Source organism: Lithobates pipiens, unplaced genomic scaffold (genome assembly GCF_037356315.1).
Source record: "Lithobates pipiens isolate NorthernLeopardFrog02 unplaced genomic scaffold, aLitPip1_a1.2 Scaffold_3, whole genome shotgun sequence".
NCBI classification, from domain to species: Eukaryota; Metazoa; Chordata; class Amphibia; order Anura; family Ranidae; genus Lithobates; species Lithobates pipiens.
Genome location: NW_027507790.1, coordinates 151,433,517 through 151,450,628, shown reverse-complemented (window position 1 = coordinate 151,450,628; position 17,112 = coordinate 151,433,517). Strand labels below are relative to the sequence as shown.

The following is a 17,112-nucleotide window of genomic DNA, read 5'->3' as shown; positions in this document are numbered from 1 at the left end:
TACCCATTATGTACTTCCAAAGAGTGAACCTTTAACCTTCCTAGCGGTAATCCCGAGTTTGGCTCGGGTTGGGATTTTAATTACAGGAGCGGTAACCCCGAGCCAGACTCGGGATCGCATCGCTCGATGCAGGGGAGGACACAGGGAGAGTTACTCACCTTGTCCCCTGGATCCAGCGATGTCCGCCGCGCTGTGTGATCGAGCTGTCCTCCGCTCGATTCACAGTGCCGAATGCCGCCGAGCTCCGTTCCCTGCGACGTTACGGCGCACGGGAGCGGAGAACGGCGGCAAATTCAAAAAAATAAAAACACACAAAACACACACAGCACTGTAATCTTACAGATTACAGTGCTGTATTAAAAAACACACACCCCCTTTGTCCCTAGTGGTCTGTGCAGTGCCCTGCATGCACTTTTATATTATAAATACTGTTTTTTACTGCCTGGAATTTGGAGATTGTCCATAGCAACCAAAACATGTCCCTTTTTCAGTTTTTTTTTTGGATTTGATTACATTATTGAATAATTTTTATTATTCTTTATTATATTATAAACTTTATCATACCCGGGATGTCTGCTAGACTCTGGTTTGAAGAGATTTCAGAGCGTTATTCCTAAGAATTACAGGACTACAATATAAAACGCCAAATTTCCATGCAAAATAATTGTACCGCTTTCAGCACCTAAAACCAGAATGAATCATACCGCCAGGGAGGTTAATCACAAGCTGATGGCTCCATTCTATTGCTGGAACACACGCTGGACCTCCATACTGGGAGGAGGCAGCCGGAGATATACTAGACATTGCTGACATCGCTGGGTGCCAGCTTGGGCACCAACAATTGTGAGTTGTCATTTCGCTGTATCTTTTAAATAAATGTGAGCCTGGTTGTGCTATGAGGAGCATTTCTGCCTTTTGTTTCTCAGCCATTTATCAGGAGAGGAGTGGTGGTTTGAAGAGACTAGTCTCTATCCTAGAGCTATGTATCAAGGTGGTCTGGAGGTACTGTGTGTTTAAGTACAAGCTGACCCACAAAACACTGGGCGCTAAAATCTGGTGAGTGGCAGTGTGTGTCTAAAGGGGTATGGATCACTGAATACACGAGTCTACAACTCGACTGTCTGCATGAGATAGACCAACAGGAGGCGGCCATATACCACTGGTCACCTGGTGGGTGGTTTCATGTTGGACTTAAAGATGGAGATTTTTGTTAATGTATTATTATAACACACCATTTTGTCTCACATGTGAGCTAATTCATTTATTTAAGTGTCACCAATAAGGAGGTACCCAGCGCCCATACACTATAAGACTTTCTGGACTGCAATCAGTGGACCATACATGGATTTCTTTGGTTTAGCAGCAGGGGGAATCACCGTTTATTCGTTTTGAGGATTCTGTGCCGCAGTTGTTTTTGTTTTATACAACACCCCAACCCACCCATCCATCCACCTACCCAGCCGCCCATCCATCCATCCATCCATCGATCTGTCCACCAATCCATCCACCCACCCATCCATCTACCCACCCATCCATCCATCTGTCCACCCATCCATCCATCTGTCCACCCATCCATCCATCTGTCCACCAATCCCCCCCTCCATCCATCCATCTGTCCACCAATCCATCCCCCATCCATCCATCCATCTGTCCACCCATCCATCCATCTGTCCACCAATCCCCCCCTCCATCCATCCATCTGTCCACCAATCCATCCCCCATCCATCCATCCATCTGTCCACCCATCCATCCATCTGTCCACCAATCCCCCCCTCCATCCATCCATCTGTCCACCAATCCATCCCCCATCCATCCATCCATCCATCTGTCCACCAATCCATCCGCCCATCCATCCACCCACCCACCCATCCATTCATCCATCCATCTGTCCACCAGTCCACCCATCCATCCATCCATCTGTCCACCAATCCATCCGCCCATCCATCCACCCATCCATCCATCCATCTGTCCACCAGTCCACCCATCCATCCATCTGTCCACCAATCCATAATCCATCCACCCACCTATCCATCTGTCCACCAGTCCACCCATCCATCGATCCATCTGTCCACCAATCCATCCATCCACCAATCCATCCATCCATCCATCCACCCATCCATCCACCCATCCATCCATCTGTCTGTCCACCAATCCATCCACCCATCCATCCATCCACCCACCCACCCACCTATCCACCCATCCATCCACTCACCCACCCATCCATCCATCCAAGCATCCAGTCATCTGTCCGCCAATCCACCCATCCATCCATCCATCCACCCATCCATCCACCCATCAACCCACTCATCCATCCATCCGTCCATCCACCCATCCACCCACCAACCCATCCATCCATCTGTCCACTCATCCATCCATACACCCATCCATCTATCAAGCCACCCACCCATCCATCCATAAACTCATCAATCCACCCACCCATCCATCCGTCTGCGCATCCATCCATCCACCCATCCATCTCTCCATCCATCCATTCATCCATCCGCCCACCCATCCATCCACTCACCAACCCATCCATCCACTCACCAACCCATCCATCCATCCATCTGTCCACCCATCCAGTCATCCACTCACCCATCCATCCATCCATCCATCCACCCACCAAGCCATCCACCCATCCATCCATACACTCACCCATCCATCAATCCATCCATAGACCCACCCATCCATCCGTCCATCCATCAATCCATACACCCACCCATCCATCCATCCATCCATCTGTCCACCCATCCAGTCATCCACTCACCCATCCATCAATCCATCCATCCATAGACCCACCCATCCATCCCTCCATCCATCAATCCATACGCCCACCCATCCATCCATCCATCCATTCACCCACCCACCCATCCATCCGCCCATCCATCCATCCGCCCATCCATCCATCCATCCACACACCAACCCATCCACCCATCTGTCCACACACCAACCCATCCACCCATCCATCCTTTCACCCACCTACCCATCCATCCATCCATCCATACCATCAATTCAAACGTCCATCCACCTATCCAGCCATCCATCCACCCGTCCACTCACCAATCCACCCACCCATCCATCCATCTGTCCACCCATCCACCCACCCACCCATCCATTTATACACCCATTCATCCACCCATCTATCCATCCATCCACCCACTCATCCACCCATCTAGCCAGCCACCCATCCATCCACCCACCCACCCATCCATCCATCCATCTATCCATCCGTCCACCCATCCATCCAACCATCCATCCATCAACCCATCCATCCATCTGTTCATCCATCCATCCATCCATCCACCCACCTACCCATCCATCCATCCATCCACCCATCCATCCATCCACCCACCTACTCATCCATCCATCCACCCATCCATCCATCCATCCACCCACCTACTCATCCATCCATCCACCCATCCATCAATCTGTCCACACATCCATCCATAGATCCACCCATCCATGCATCCACCCACCCATCCATCCATCCATTCATCCACCCACCCATCCACCCACCCATCCATCCACCCATCCATCCATCAAGCTACCCACCAACGTATCCATCCATCCATGAATCTGTCCACCCATCCATACACCCATTCATCCACCCATTCATCCATCCACCCACCCACCCATCCATCCATCCATCCATCCACCCACTCATCCACCCATCCATCCAGCCACCCATCCATCAACCCACCCATCCATCCATACACCCACCCATCTATCCGTCCATCCATCCATCCGTCCAACCCATCCATCCACCCATCCATCCACCCACCAACCCATCCATCCCTCTGTCCACCCATCCATCCACCCACCTACCCATCCATCCATCCATCCATCCATCCACCCACCTACCCATCCATCCATCCACCCATCAACCCAACCATCCACCCACCAACCCATCCATCCATCCATCTGTCCACCCATCCATCCATAGACCCACCCATACATGCGTCCACCCACCCATCCATCCATCCATCCATCCATCAACGCATCCATCCACCCACCTATTCATCCACCCATCCATCCGTCCACACATCCATCCAATCCATTCATTCACCTATCCATCCATCCACCCACCTATCCCTCCATCCACCCGCCTATCCTTCCATCCACACATCCATCCATCCACCCACCCACCTATCCATCCATCCATCCACCCACCTATACATCCACCCACCTATCCATTTATCCACCCCTCCACCCACCCACCTATCCATCCATTCACCCACCTATCCATCCACCCACCTATCCATCCATCCATCCTCCTATCCATCTATCCGCCCACCCATCCACCTATACATACCCATCCACCCACCTATCCACCGACCTATCCATCCATCCACCAATCCATTCAACCACCCATCCACCTATCCAACCGCCCATCCACCCACCCATCCACCCACCCATACACCCATCCATCCATCCACCTATCCATCCATCCACCCATCCATCCATCCACCCAAACATCCACCTGGCCATTCACTCACCCATTAACCTATCCATCCATCCACCCATCCACCCACTCGTCCATCCATCCATCCACCCATCTATCCATCCACACATCCATCCACCCACCCATCCACACGCCCATCCATCCATCCACCCACCTATCCATCCATCCTCCCAACTATCCACTGACCTATCCATCCACCTATCCATCCCTCTATCCATCCATCCATCCACACATCCACCCACCTATCCATCCATTCATCCACCCACACATTCATCCATCCATCCATCTATCCATCCATCCACTCATCCATAAATCCATCCACCCACCTATCCATCCATCCCTCCACCTATCCATCCGCCTATCCACCCACCCATCCACCAACCCATCTATCCATCCACCTATACACCCACACACCTATCCATCCACCTATCCACCCACCCATCCACCCATCCATTAACCTATCCACCCACCCATCCATCCATCCACCCATCCATCTACCCCCCCACCCACCTATCCATCCATCCACCCATCCATCCACCCATCCATCCATCCATCCATCTATCCATCCATCCACCCACCCATCCAATTATCCATCCACCCACCCATCCACACGCCCATCCATCCACCCATCCATCCACCTACCTATCCATCCATCCATCCTCCCAACTATCCACTGACCTATCCACCCATCCATCCACCTATCCATCCATCCATCCATCCACACATCCACCCACCTATCCATCCATCCATCCACCCACACATTCATCCATCCATCCATCAATCCATCCCTCCACCTATCCATCCGCCCATCCACCCACCCATCCACCAACCCATCTATCCATCCACCTATACACCCACCCACCTATCCATCCACCCACCCATCCATCCATCCACCCACCGATCCACCTATCCATCCACCCATTCATCAACCTATCCATCCACCCACCTATCCATCCACCCACCCACCTATCCATCCATCCATCCTCCCACCCATCCATCCACCTATCCATCCATCCACCCACCCATCCACCTATCCATCCACCTATACATACCCATCCACCCACCTATCCACCCACCTACCCACCGACCTATCCATCCATCCACCAATCCATTCACGCGCCCATCCACCTAGCCAACCACCCACCCATCCACCCACCTATACATCCACCCATACACCCACCCATCCATCCATCCACCCATACATCTACCCACCCACCTACCCATCCATCCACCCACCTATCCATCCATCCACCCATCTAAACATCCACACAACCATCCACCTATCCATCCACCCACCCATCCACCCATCCTCCCAACTATCCACCGACCTATCCATCCATCCATCCACCCATCCACCCACCTATCCATCGATCCATCCATCCATCTATCCATCCATCCACCCATCCCCTATCCATCGATCCATCCAACCACCCATCCATCCATCCATCCACCTATACATCAGTCCACCCACTCATCCCCCTTTCCATCCATCCATCCACCCACCCATCCACCCATCAATCCATACACCCACCCATCCATCCCTCAACCTATCCATCCACCCACCCATCCACCTATCCATCCACCCATCCACCCGCCCATCTACCTATCCACCCACCCATCTATCCATCCACACATCCATCCACCCACCCACCTATCCATCCACCCGCCCATCCACCCACCTACCCACCCACCCATCCATCCATCCACCCATCCATCCACCCATACACCCATCCATCCACCCACCAATCCACCCATCCAACCACCAATCCATCCACCCACTCATCCACCCATCCATCTACCCATCTACCCACCTGTCCATCCACCTATCCATCCACTCACCTATCCAACCACCCATCCATCCACCCATCATTCCACCTATCCATCCACCCACCTATCCACCCACCCATCCACCTATTCATCCACCCATCCACCCACCCACCAATCCATCCATCCACCCATCCATCCCCCTATCCATCCATCCACACACCCATCCATCCAACCATCCATACACCCACTTATCCATCCACCCACCCCTCCATCCACCCATCCATACACCCACCCTTCCACCCATGCACCCACCCATCCATCCACCCATCCATCCTTTCATCCATACACCCACCCACGCACCGATGCATCTATCCACCCACTCATCCATCCATTCATTCACCCACCCATCCATCCACCCACCTATCCATCCATCTACCCACCTATCCATCTATCCACCCACCTATCTATCCATCCATCCATCACCCACCTATCCATCCACCCATCCACCTACCTATTCACCGACCTATCCATCCATTCATTCACCCACCTATCCATCCATCCATCCATCCACCCACCTATCCACCCTCCCATCCATCCACCCACTTATCCATCCCCCCATCCACCCACCCACCTATCCATCCATGCATCCACCCATCCATGCATCCACCCATCCATCAAACAACCCATCCATCCAGCTACCCACCCATCCATCCATCCATCCATCCATCCATATACCCATCCATCCATCAACCCAACCATCCTTCCACCAACCCATCCATCCATACATCCATCCATCCATACGCCCACCCATCCATACACCCACCCATCCATACACCCATCCGTCCATCCACCCGTCCACCCATCTGTCCATCCACACACCCACCAATCCATCCACCTGTCCTCCCACCTATCCATCCATCCATCCATCCGTCCACCCATCCATCCACCTATCCATCCATCCACCCACCCATCCACCTATCCACCCACCTATCCATCCATCCACCAATCCATTCACCCACCCATCCACCTATCCATCCGACCATCCACTCACCCATCCACCTATCCATCAATCCATCCATCCACCTATGCTTCCATCCATCCATCCACCCATACATCTCCCCACCTATCCACCCACCCATCCATCCACCCACCCACCTATCCTTCCATCCATCCACTCACCTATCCATCCATCCATCCATCTATCTATCCACACATCCATCCACCCACCCATCCACCTATCCATCCATCCACCCATTCACCCACCTATCCACCCATCCATCCACCCACCCACCTATCCATCCATCCACCTATCCATCCATCCACCCACCTATCCATCCATCCACCCACCCATTCATCCACCCACCTATCCATCCATCCACCCACCCATTCATCCATCCATCCCCTATCCATCCATCCATCCAACCACCAATCCATCCATCCACCCACCCATCCCCCTGTCCATCCATCCAGCCATCCACCCACCCATCCACACACCCATCCATCAATCCACCCACCCATCAATCCATACATCCATCCATCCATCCACTCACCTATCCATCATCCAGCCACTCATCCATAAATCCATCCACCCATCTATCCATCCATCCCTGCACTTATCCATCCACCCACCCATCCACCTATCTATCCGCCCATCAACCCGCCCATCCACCCACCTATCCACCCATCCACCCACCCATCCATCCATTCACCCATCCATCCACCCATCCATTCACCTAGCCATCCACCCACCCACCTATCCATCCATTCACCCATCTACCCACCTATCCATCCACCTATCCATCCATCTATCCATTCACTCACCTATCCATCCACCAGTCCATCCACCCACCCATCCATCCACCTATCCATCAGGGCTTGACTGGGACAAAAATTTGGCCTTCATCATCAGCGGCCCACTTTAACTTTGAGTATCCCCATCAGAAGCCCCCTTCACATCAGAGTCCCCACCAGCTGCCCCTTCACATCAGAGTCCCCATCAGGAGTCCCCACCAGAAGCCCCCCTCACATCAGAGAGTCCCCTCCAGAAGCCCCCTTCACATCAGAGAGTCCCCACCAGAACACCCCTTCACATTAGAGAGTTCCCACCAGCAGCCCCCTTCACATCAGAGTCCGCATCAGAAACCTTCTTCACATCAGGGTCCCACCAGCAGCCCCCTTCACATCAGAGTCCCCACCAGCAACCCCCTTCACATCAGAGTACCTATCAGAAGTCCACCAGCAGCCCCTTCACATCAGAGTCCCCATCAGAAGCCCCCTTCATATCAGAGTCCCCACCAGCAGCCCCTTTCACATCAGTCCCCACCAGCAGCCCCCTTCACATCAGAGTCCCCATCAGCAGCCCCCTTCACATCAGAGTCCCCATCAGAAGCCCCCTTCACATCAGAGTTCCCTTTCACATTAGAGTCTCCATCAGGAGTCCCCACCAGCAGCCCCCTCTACACATCAGAGTCCCCATCAGAGGCCCCCTTCACATCAGAGTCCCCACAGAAGCCCCCTTCACATCAGAGTCCCCACCAGAAGCCCCCTTCACATCAGAGTCACCACCAGCAGCCCCCTTCACATCAGACTCCTCACCAGCAGCCCCCTTCACATCAGACTCCTCACCAGCAGCCCCCTTCACATCAGAGTCCTCACCAGCAGCCCTCCATATCAGAGTCCCCATCAGAAGTCCCCTTCATATCAGAGTCCCCATCAGAAGCCCCCTTCACATCAGAGTCCCCTTCACATTAGAGTCTCCATCAGGAGTCCCCACCAGCAGCCCCCTCTACACATCAGAGTCCCCATCAGAGGCCCCCTTCACATCAGAGTCCCCACCAGAAGCCCCCTTCACATCAGAGTCCCCACCAGAAGCCCCCTTCACATCAGAGTCACCACCAGCAGCCCCCTTCACATCAGACTCCTCACCAGCAGCCCCCTTCACATCAGAGTCCTCACCAGCAGCCCCCCATATCAGAGTCCCCATCAGAAGTCCCCTTCATATCAGAGTCCCCACCAGCAGCCCCCTTCACATAAGAGTCCCCTTCACATCAGAGTTCCCATCAGAAGCCCCCTTCACATCAGAGTCCCCACCAGAAGCCCCCTTCACATCAGAGTCCCCACCAGATGCTCCCTTCACATCAGAGTCTCCACCAGCAGCCCCCTACACATCAGAGTCCCCATCAGAAGCCCCCTTCACATCAGAGTCCCCATCAGGAGTCTCCACCAGCAGCCCCCTTCATATAATAGTGTCCTCCCTCTCCTCCCCCTCCCACTCCCACATGTACTCACAGTTTTGATGGCAGCTTTTCGTTCCTCTCTCCAGTCATGTGATAACAAGTGATAAGGGGCGAGAGGAAGGAAAGTCTGCCGGCTGTCTATCTCCTCCTGGAGGCTGGAGGGAGAATAACGCCTAATGTTCTCTCCAGCAAGTGACGGAGCTGCTCCTCCTGACACGAGTGTGAAATCACGATCCCTCACCGTCAGAGAGGAACGGCTCCAGGACTGCACCTGACCGGCCCACGGAGCCATCGGCCCACTGAGAATCTCCCGGTAGTCCTGATGGCCAGTCCATGCCTGCTATCCATCCACCCACCCATCCACCCATCCATCCACCTATTCATCCATCCACTCATCCCTTTATCCATCCATCCATACACCCATCCATACACCCACCCATCCATCCACCTATCCATCCATCCATCCACCTATCCAGCCATCCTTCCAGGCCAATCCATTCACCCACCAATCCATCCAACCCATCCATCCACCTATCCATCCATCCACCCACTCCTCCATCTATCATCCATCCATCCACCCACCCATCCACACACCTATCCATTCATCCATCCATACACCCACTTATCCATCCATCCATCCATCCACCCATCCATCCGTCCATCCATCCATCCATCCATACACCCACCCACCCACCCAACCATCCACCCACCCATCCATCCATACAAACACCAACGCACCCATGCATCTATCCACCCACTCACCCATCCATTCATCCACCCACCCATCCATCCACCCACCTATCCATCCACCTATCCACCCACTCATCCATCCATCCATCCATCCACCTATCCATCCATCCACCCACCCATCCATCCACCCACCTATCCATCCATCCACCCATCCATCCTCCCACCTATCCACCCACCCATTCATCCACCCACCCATCTATCCATCCATACACCCATCCATCCACCCACCCACCTATCCACCCACCCACCTATCCATCCATCCACCCATCCATCCACCCACCCACCTATCTATCCATCCATCCATCCATCCATCCATCCACCCACCCATCCATCCATACATCCATCTATCCATCCATCCACCCACCTATTCATCCACCCATCCATCCACCTACCTGTCCATCCATCCACCCATCCATACATCCATCCATAAATCTATCCACCTATCTATCCAGCCACCCATCCATCCATCCACCCATCCACCTATCCATCCATCCATCCATCCACCTATCCACCAATCTATCCATCCACCCACCCACACATCTATCCACCCACCCACCTATTCATCCATCCACCCATCCATCCATCCACCCATACACCCAGCCACCTATCCATCCATCCATCCATCCATCCATCCATCCATCCATCCATCCACCTATCCACCCACTCACCTATCCATCCATCCACCCACCCACCCCTGCATCCACCTATCCATCCATCCACCCACCCATCCACCTATCCACCCTCCCATCCATCCATCCACCTATCCACCCTCCCATCCATCCACCCTCCCACCTATCCATTCATCCATCCGTCCATGTATCCACATATCCATCCATCCACTGACCTATCCATCCATCCATTAAACCCATCCATCCACTCAGATATCCATCAATCCACCCATTCATCCATCCACCCACCTATCTATCCATCCACCCATCCATCCATCCATCCACTTATCCATCCATGCATCCATCCATGCATCCACCTATCCATACATTCACCAACCTATCCACTGACCTATCCATCCATCCATCCATCCATTAAACCCATCCATCCATCCACCCACCCACCTATCCATCCATCCCCCCATCCATTCATCCACCCACCCACCTATCCACCCATCCATCCAGGCATCCACCTATCCATCCATTCACCCATCCACCGACCTATCCATCCATCCATCCATTAAATCCATCCACCCACTCACCTATCCATCCACCCACCCATCCATCCACCCACCTATCCATCCACCCATCTATCCATCCATCCCCCCCACCTATCCATCCATCCACCCATCCATCCATCTATCCATCAACCCACCTATCCATCCATCCATCCACCTATCCATCCATCCATTCACCCACCTATCCATCCTTCCACCTATCCATCCATTCTCCCACCTGTCCACCCATCCACCTATCCATCCACCTATCCATCCATCCACACACCCACCTATCCATCCACCTATCCATCCACCCACCCATCCATCCACCTACCTATCCACCCATCCACCTATCCATCCATCCACCTATCCATCCACCTATCCACCCACCCATCCATCCATCCATCCACCTATCCATCCATTATTGGTTAGCTCCCAAAGAAGCATTCAATTGTGAAACATGTAGAGTTCTTTTTCTTGCATATTATGCTCTGATTGCAGGATTATAATGATGTCCTATGTCATGCATTTTTTGCGCTAGAGAGTTGTCAGTTTTGCAATTTTTTTTTATTGCGAAAACGTTTTTAAATGTGATTTTTTTTTTTGTATTATATGTTTAATAAATGAATATGCATTTTTTTTATAATTGGTGCCTACAAAGTAAATTTTTTCTGTATTATTCTTCTATTTAAAATTGATCTGTAGAACGTGGCACTGCTTTACTAATAAGTCTCCCACGTACCATCCTGTGATGGAGCCTTGGTAAACTTTTTGATATACACTGCAAGTGTGTAAGGTAAGAGGGGACTCTGATTGGGACTCTGACGTAAGAAAAAACTCAAATGTAAGGTGAACTTTGAAGAGGGCCCTAATTTAAGGGCATACTCTGATGTAAGGGGGGCTCTGATGTAAGCGGGAGTTTGACTCTGATGAGGGCCCTGATATAAGGTCATACTCTGATGTAAGGGGGACTCTGGTGAGGGCCCTGATATAAGGTCATACTTTGATGTAAGGGGGACTCTGATGAGGGCCCTGATATAAGGTCATACTCAGATTTAAAGGGGGGGCTCTGATGTAAGGGGGGGCTCAGATGAGGGCCCTGATATAAGATCATACTCTGATGTAAGGGGGGACTCTGATGAGGGCCCTGATATAAGATCATACTCTGATGTAAGGGGGGCTCTGCTGTAAGGGGGGACTCTGATGAAAGCCCAGATATAAGGGCATACTCTGATGTAAGGGGGGCTCTGATAGGGGCCCCGATATAAGGGCATACCCTAAGGACTGACAAAAATGTCCTCTCATTAACCAGTTAACGACCGCTTGCCACAGTTTTCCTGCGACAGGTCGGCTCTCCTGCGCGAATTGCCCTAATTGTATGTCGGCTCACGTAGGCGCAGTTGCGGGCATGTGCGATCACGATGAGGAGAAGCAAAACGGGGATCTGTCAATGTAAACAAGGTGGATCCCCATTCTGACAGATGACATGTCAGAGATTTTCTGTTCCCAATGATCAGTAACAGTGATCTCTGTCATGTCCCAAGCAGTACATCCTCCCTACAGTTAGAACACACCCAGGGGAACATACTTAACCCCTTGATCGCCCTCTAGTGTTAACCCCTTCCCTGCCAATGTAATTTTTACATAGATTTTTTATAGCACTGATCACTGGCATTGGTCCCCAAAAAGTGTAATTTGGGTCAGATTTATCCTCCGCAAAGTCATAGTCCCACTAAAAATCGCAGATTGCCGCCGTAAGCAGCAGAAACCATTAAAAAAATGAAAAGTCCCCAAATCTATCCCGTAGTTTATAGACGTGATAACTTTTGTGCAAACCAATCAATACACACCTATTGCGATTTTTTTTTTTTTTTTTTACCAAAAATATGTAGAAGAATATATATCAGCCTAATGAATATATAGTAGTGATATAGTAGCTCACTACCTAGAAAAGGTAACACGTTTTTGCAAAACCTGATAAGGTTGCAGTTTAGAAAAGCAACATTTATTGCTAAATTGTTTCATTCTGAAATTTCATATTTGCTCTGAAGAGATATTAGACCTAAAGCCAAACATGTAAATATATTGCAGCTTACCAATCATTAGATGTGGTGGCTGCCTTTGTTTTCTTAGTTTACACCTGGTGATCTGGCCAGTAACAAACTTCCCGTATTAGGGTGCCCCGCTCTGGATGAAGGAGCACAGGGCGGTACCTTTGGACAACAGAAAAGTCAGTCTAGAGTCAGTCTTCATCAAAAAAAAATTAAGCCAAACCCCACCTAATATTTTATAAACAGTCATAGCAACAGTTTTGTTTCTTTTGTGATAAAGGTTTTACAGAAATAAATAAATAAAACAGATCATTGTAAGCACCCCTCCCAGTGTTAAATGGTTTGTCTCAACCTTCTAACTGCTACAAGAAGGACAGGTTGTTCTGTTGGAATACAACAAACTTTTTGGGAGGATCACCAGGTGAAGAATAAAAGAAAGAAAGCTTTAAAAGAGAGCTAATGCAGCCATCAGATCTAGGAAATGGTAAGCTCCAATATGAGAAAAGTTTGCTTTGCAGTTTAATACCCCTTTAAAGTTGATTTAAACCTGTTCACTATAACCTTATAAAAGCTTTAGTATGTTAATGTCTTTTCAAAAGTTGTTTTATTTAATTTTTTTTAATCTGCAGCTTCTACTACATAAACCTAGTGATCCTGCCAAGTAAGTCCCTGTTCAGGCATTTCCTGGTATGAGGTGACAATTGTCTCCCAACTGTGCTCCAGCACTGTCACATTGTTTATTGGATTCCGGTGACTACAAGCAGCCGTACTGACACACATAGCAAAGGCATGGCCCACCATTGGTACTATCAGGAAGCCTGTTCCTATATACAGCTGACACTGGAGGGACCCTGTGCAGTCAGGAAGTAGCTGAAAAGGGCCAGAGGAGATCAGCAGCAATGAGATGCAAAAGAAAGACAAAAAAAGGTAAAAATAGTATGTTATGAAAATGCATTTGTTTATAACATACCATGATTAGCATACCAAATGTCATCCAGTTAGGGTTTTGATCTACTTTGAGTCGCCCATATATAATAAATCTAGCTGCTAAATCTGAATGTTAATCTGAATTTCTGACCACTTTAAGCTCACATATGGGTAATAAACAGTCTACGCCAGTAGTTTAAAGTAGTTTAAAGTAGAAACAAAAGGCAAAACATTTGTGTATACATGATTCTGTATTTTATTTGATACATTTCTAAAGTCCCACTTTTTGAGGAACCCTGTTTTTACCAGACCTGAAGGACCTGGTAATGGACTGGGGGGGAACCCACACCGTTTTTTTCAATGATTTTTTATGTATATTGTTGGGAAGCGACAATACATTACAGCCGCAAGCAATTTTAAATTACATTTTTCCCTTTAGAAATGTCATTTTGCTGTGATACTGTTATAAACATGTGAAAGATGCACTACTTTACAGGCAGGCTAAGGGGACCCCCAGGCACAATATTTAAAGGAGTATTTCATTTTTTTATTGTTTCACTTTAAGCATTATTAAAATCACTGCTCCTGAAAAAATGGCAGTTTTATAAATTTTTTGTTTTTGCATTGATACATGTTCCCTGGGGCAGGACCCAGGTCCCCAAACACTTTTTATGGCAATAATTTGCATATAAGCCTTTAAAATGAACACAAAATTTTTTGTCTGTTCACATGCTCTTGTGTGAACCAAACCGGGTGGGATGTTCAGCTCATCCCTACTCACTGTAGGAGAAGTTTGTAAAAACTATTTAGTGCCAGTGCGAGTATTAGGGCTTGATTTACTAAAGGCAGATATACTGTGCTCCTTGCAAATTGTCGTTGCGCCAGAGCTTAGTAAATGAGCAGAAGCTCTGCTGATTTCCAACATCCAATCATGTACAAGCAAAAACTCTGTTTTTTTTGTTTTGTTTTTTCCTTGCATGTGATTGGTTACTCTTTGCAAAGTGAAGGTTTACCTCATTTACTAAGCTCTGGAGCAACTGCACTTGCAGACTGCACAAGCTATTTGCCTTTAGTAGCCTAATCCCTTTGTGTCAGTGGGGGTGATTTACTAAAACTGGTGCACACAGAATCTGGAGCAGCTGTGCATGGTAACCAATCAGCTTCCAGGTTTTATTGTCAAAACTTAATTGAGCCAGCTAAATTTAGAAGCTTATTGGTTACTATAAACAGCTGCACCAGATTCTGTGTGCACCCGTTTTAGTAATTCTCCCCCAGTGTGTTTAGGCAAGACAAAAAAAAATGCATTGTTACATAGAGGGCTCTACTGCAGATACAAAGAACAAATAAGGCTCATATATTTGGTATTGCTGTGCTTCTCAGGTGTAGAAGAAATTATTTAGAATTGACTTTTTTGGTGGTGGATCATGCTAACAGAATCAAAATATACTGCTAAATTTTAAAAATATATTTTTTACTATTTTGGGGCAGATTTTTCTTTGATAATAAAACTAAATCAGGAGATATCCATTAACATTAACCCCCAGTTGAAAGTCGGAAGATAGGTATAATCCACTTGGATACACTAAGTAGTTGCCATAATATGTACAGTTTTACTAACACATGCCAAAATTACAAAACTGGTTTTGGCGTGTTAAGGTTTGTTTGGTCATGAAGGGGTTAAAAAAACGTAATTTCTTCTTACGTATTCAAACATAAACTAAGCTCGTTTTTCTTTCGGTTGTAAGCACAATGCAGTCATTTATTTTGGATAGGATGCTGAAAACTGAGATCTGCAGCCATTGAAAATAAAAAAAAAACAATAAAAGAGGTCTCTTGGGCAATCAGATTATTTAAAGTCTATCCCTGTTACTTAATTGTTTGGCTCTAAAGGCCCAAACCCGCGATCCAAAGATCGTACAAAAAAAATACCGCTTTCAAAGTGATCGCATGATAATCTGATCGTTAGTACACAGCTTTCGTCTGAAATGATCCAAAGGGACAAACATGTAAATTTTTCTCGAACGATACCTGATCCTATGATTTTCATTTAATCAGTACAGTTTTCCTCTGCAAATACAATACAAATACATTACATACATTTTTATTCATTCGTACAAGAATTTTTTTGAACTTCAATGACCTCTTCTTTTTCGATATAGAGACTAGCATGCAAAAAAAAAAATGTAAAAAACAGACGATTATTCGTCCGATAATCTTATCGTGTGTACCAGGCTTATGTGTGTCACTAACCACCCGTCCACAGAAAATCCATCCTGCGGTGACTAGATGTCCAGGGGACGCTGAAATCTAACGACATCCAGCTAAAGCTATTGGTCAACTAATACTTCTACACATAAGATGTCTGTCATTTGATACCCATCATTTCCGAAAGCTCCTGAGGAAAATTAGGCAGTTATCTGCTGCTCGGATAAAACTAAGAAACACAAAATAAAGCTATTAGCCGGCCTCGAAATTGTCAGCTCTGTCTTGCTCTGCACAAGCACAGTGGTTTGGTCTCAGACACATAGGAAGATAAACATAGCAACCGGGTTCCATATCTACTTTTCATCAAATTGTAAAATTGAAGAAAAAAATATCCCCTTCACATATTACACACATTTTATTTAGGATCACACCATTCTTCTATTGACTGGTGTATTTTTTGGAATGAACGATTCTGCGGGAAGGTCATTGCCTTTTTTATTTTATTTTTGTTATATTATTGTAGCAAACCAGCGACATACTTGTTTATCACGATGA

The 17,112-nt window shown here is 48.7% G+C and overlaps 1 long non-coding RNA gene across 13 annotated transcripts in view; it reads right to left on the bottom strand.

Moving 5' to 3' along the window:
- Positions 1-17,112, bottom strand: part of LOC143940721 (uncharacterized) — a 147,041-nt gene that overhangs the window by 101,102 nt on the left and 28,827 nt on the right. The gene's annotated exons all lie outside the window — the stretch shown is intronic.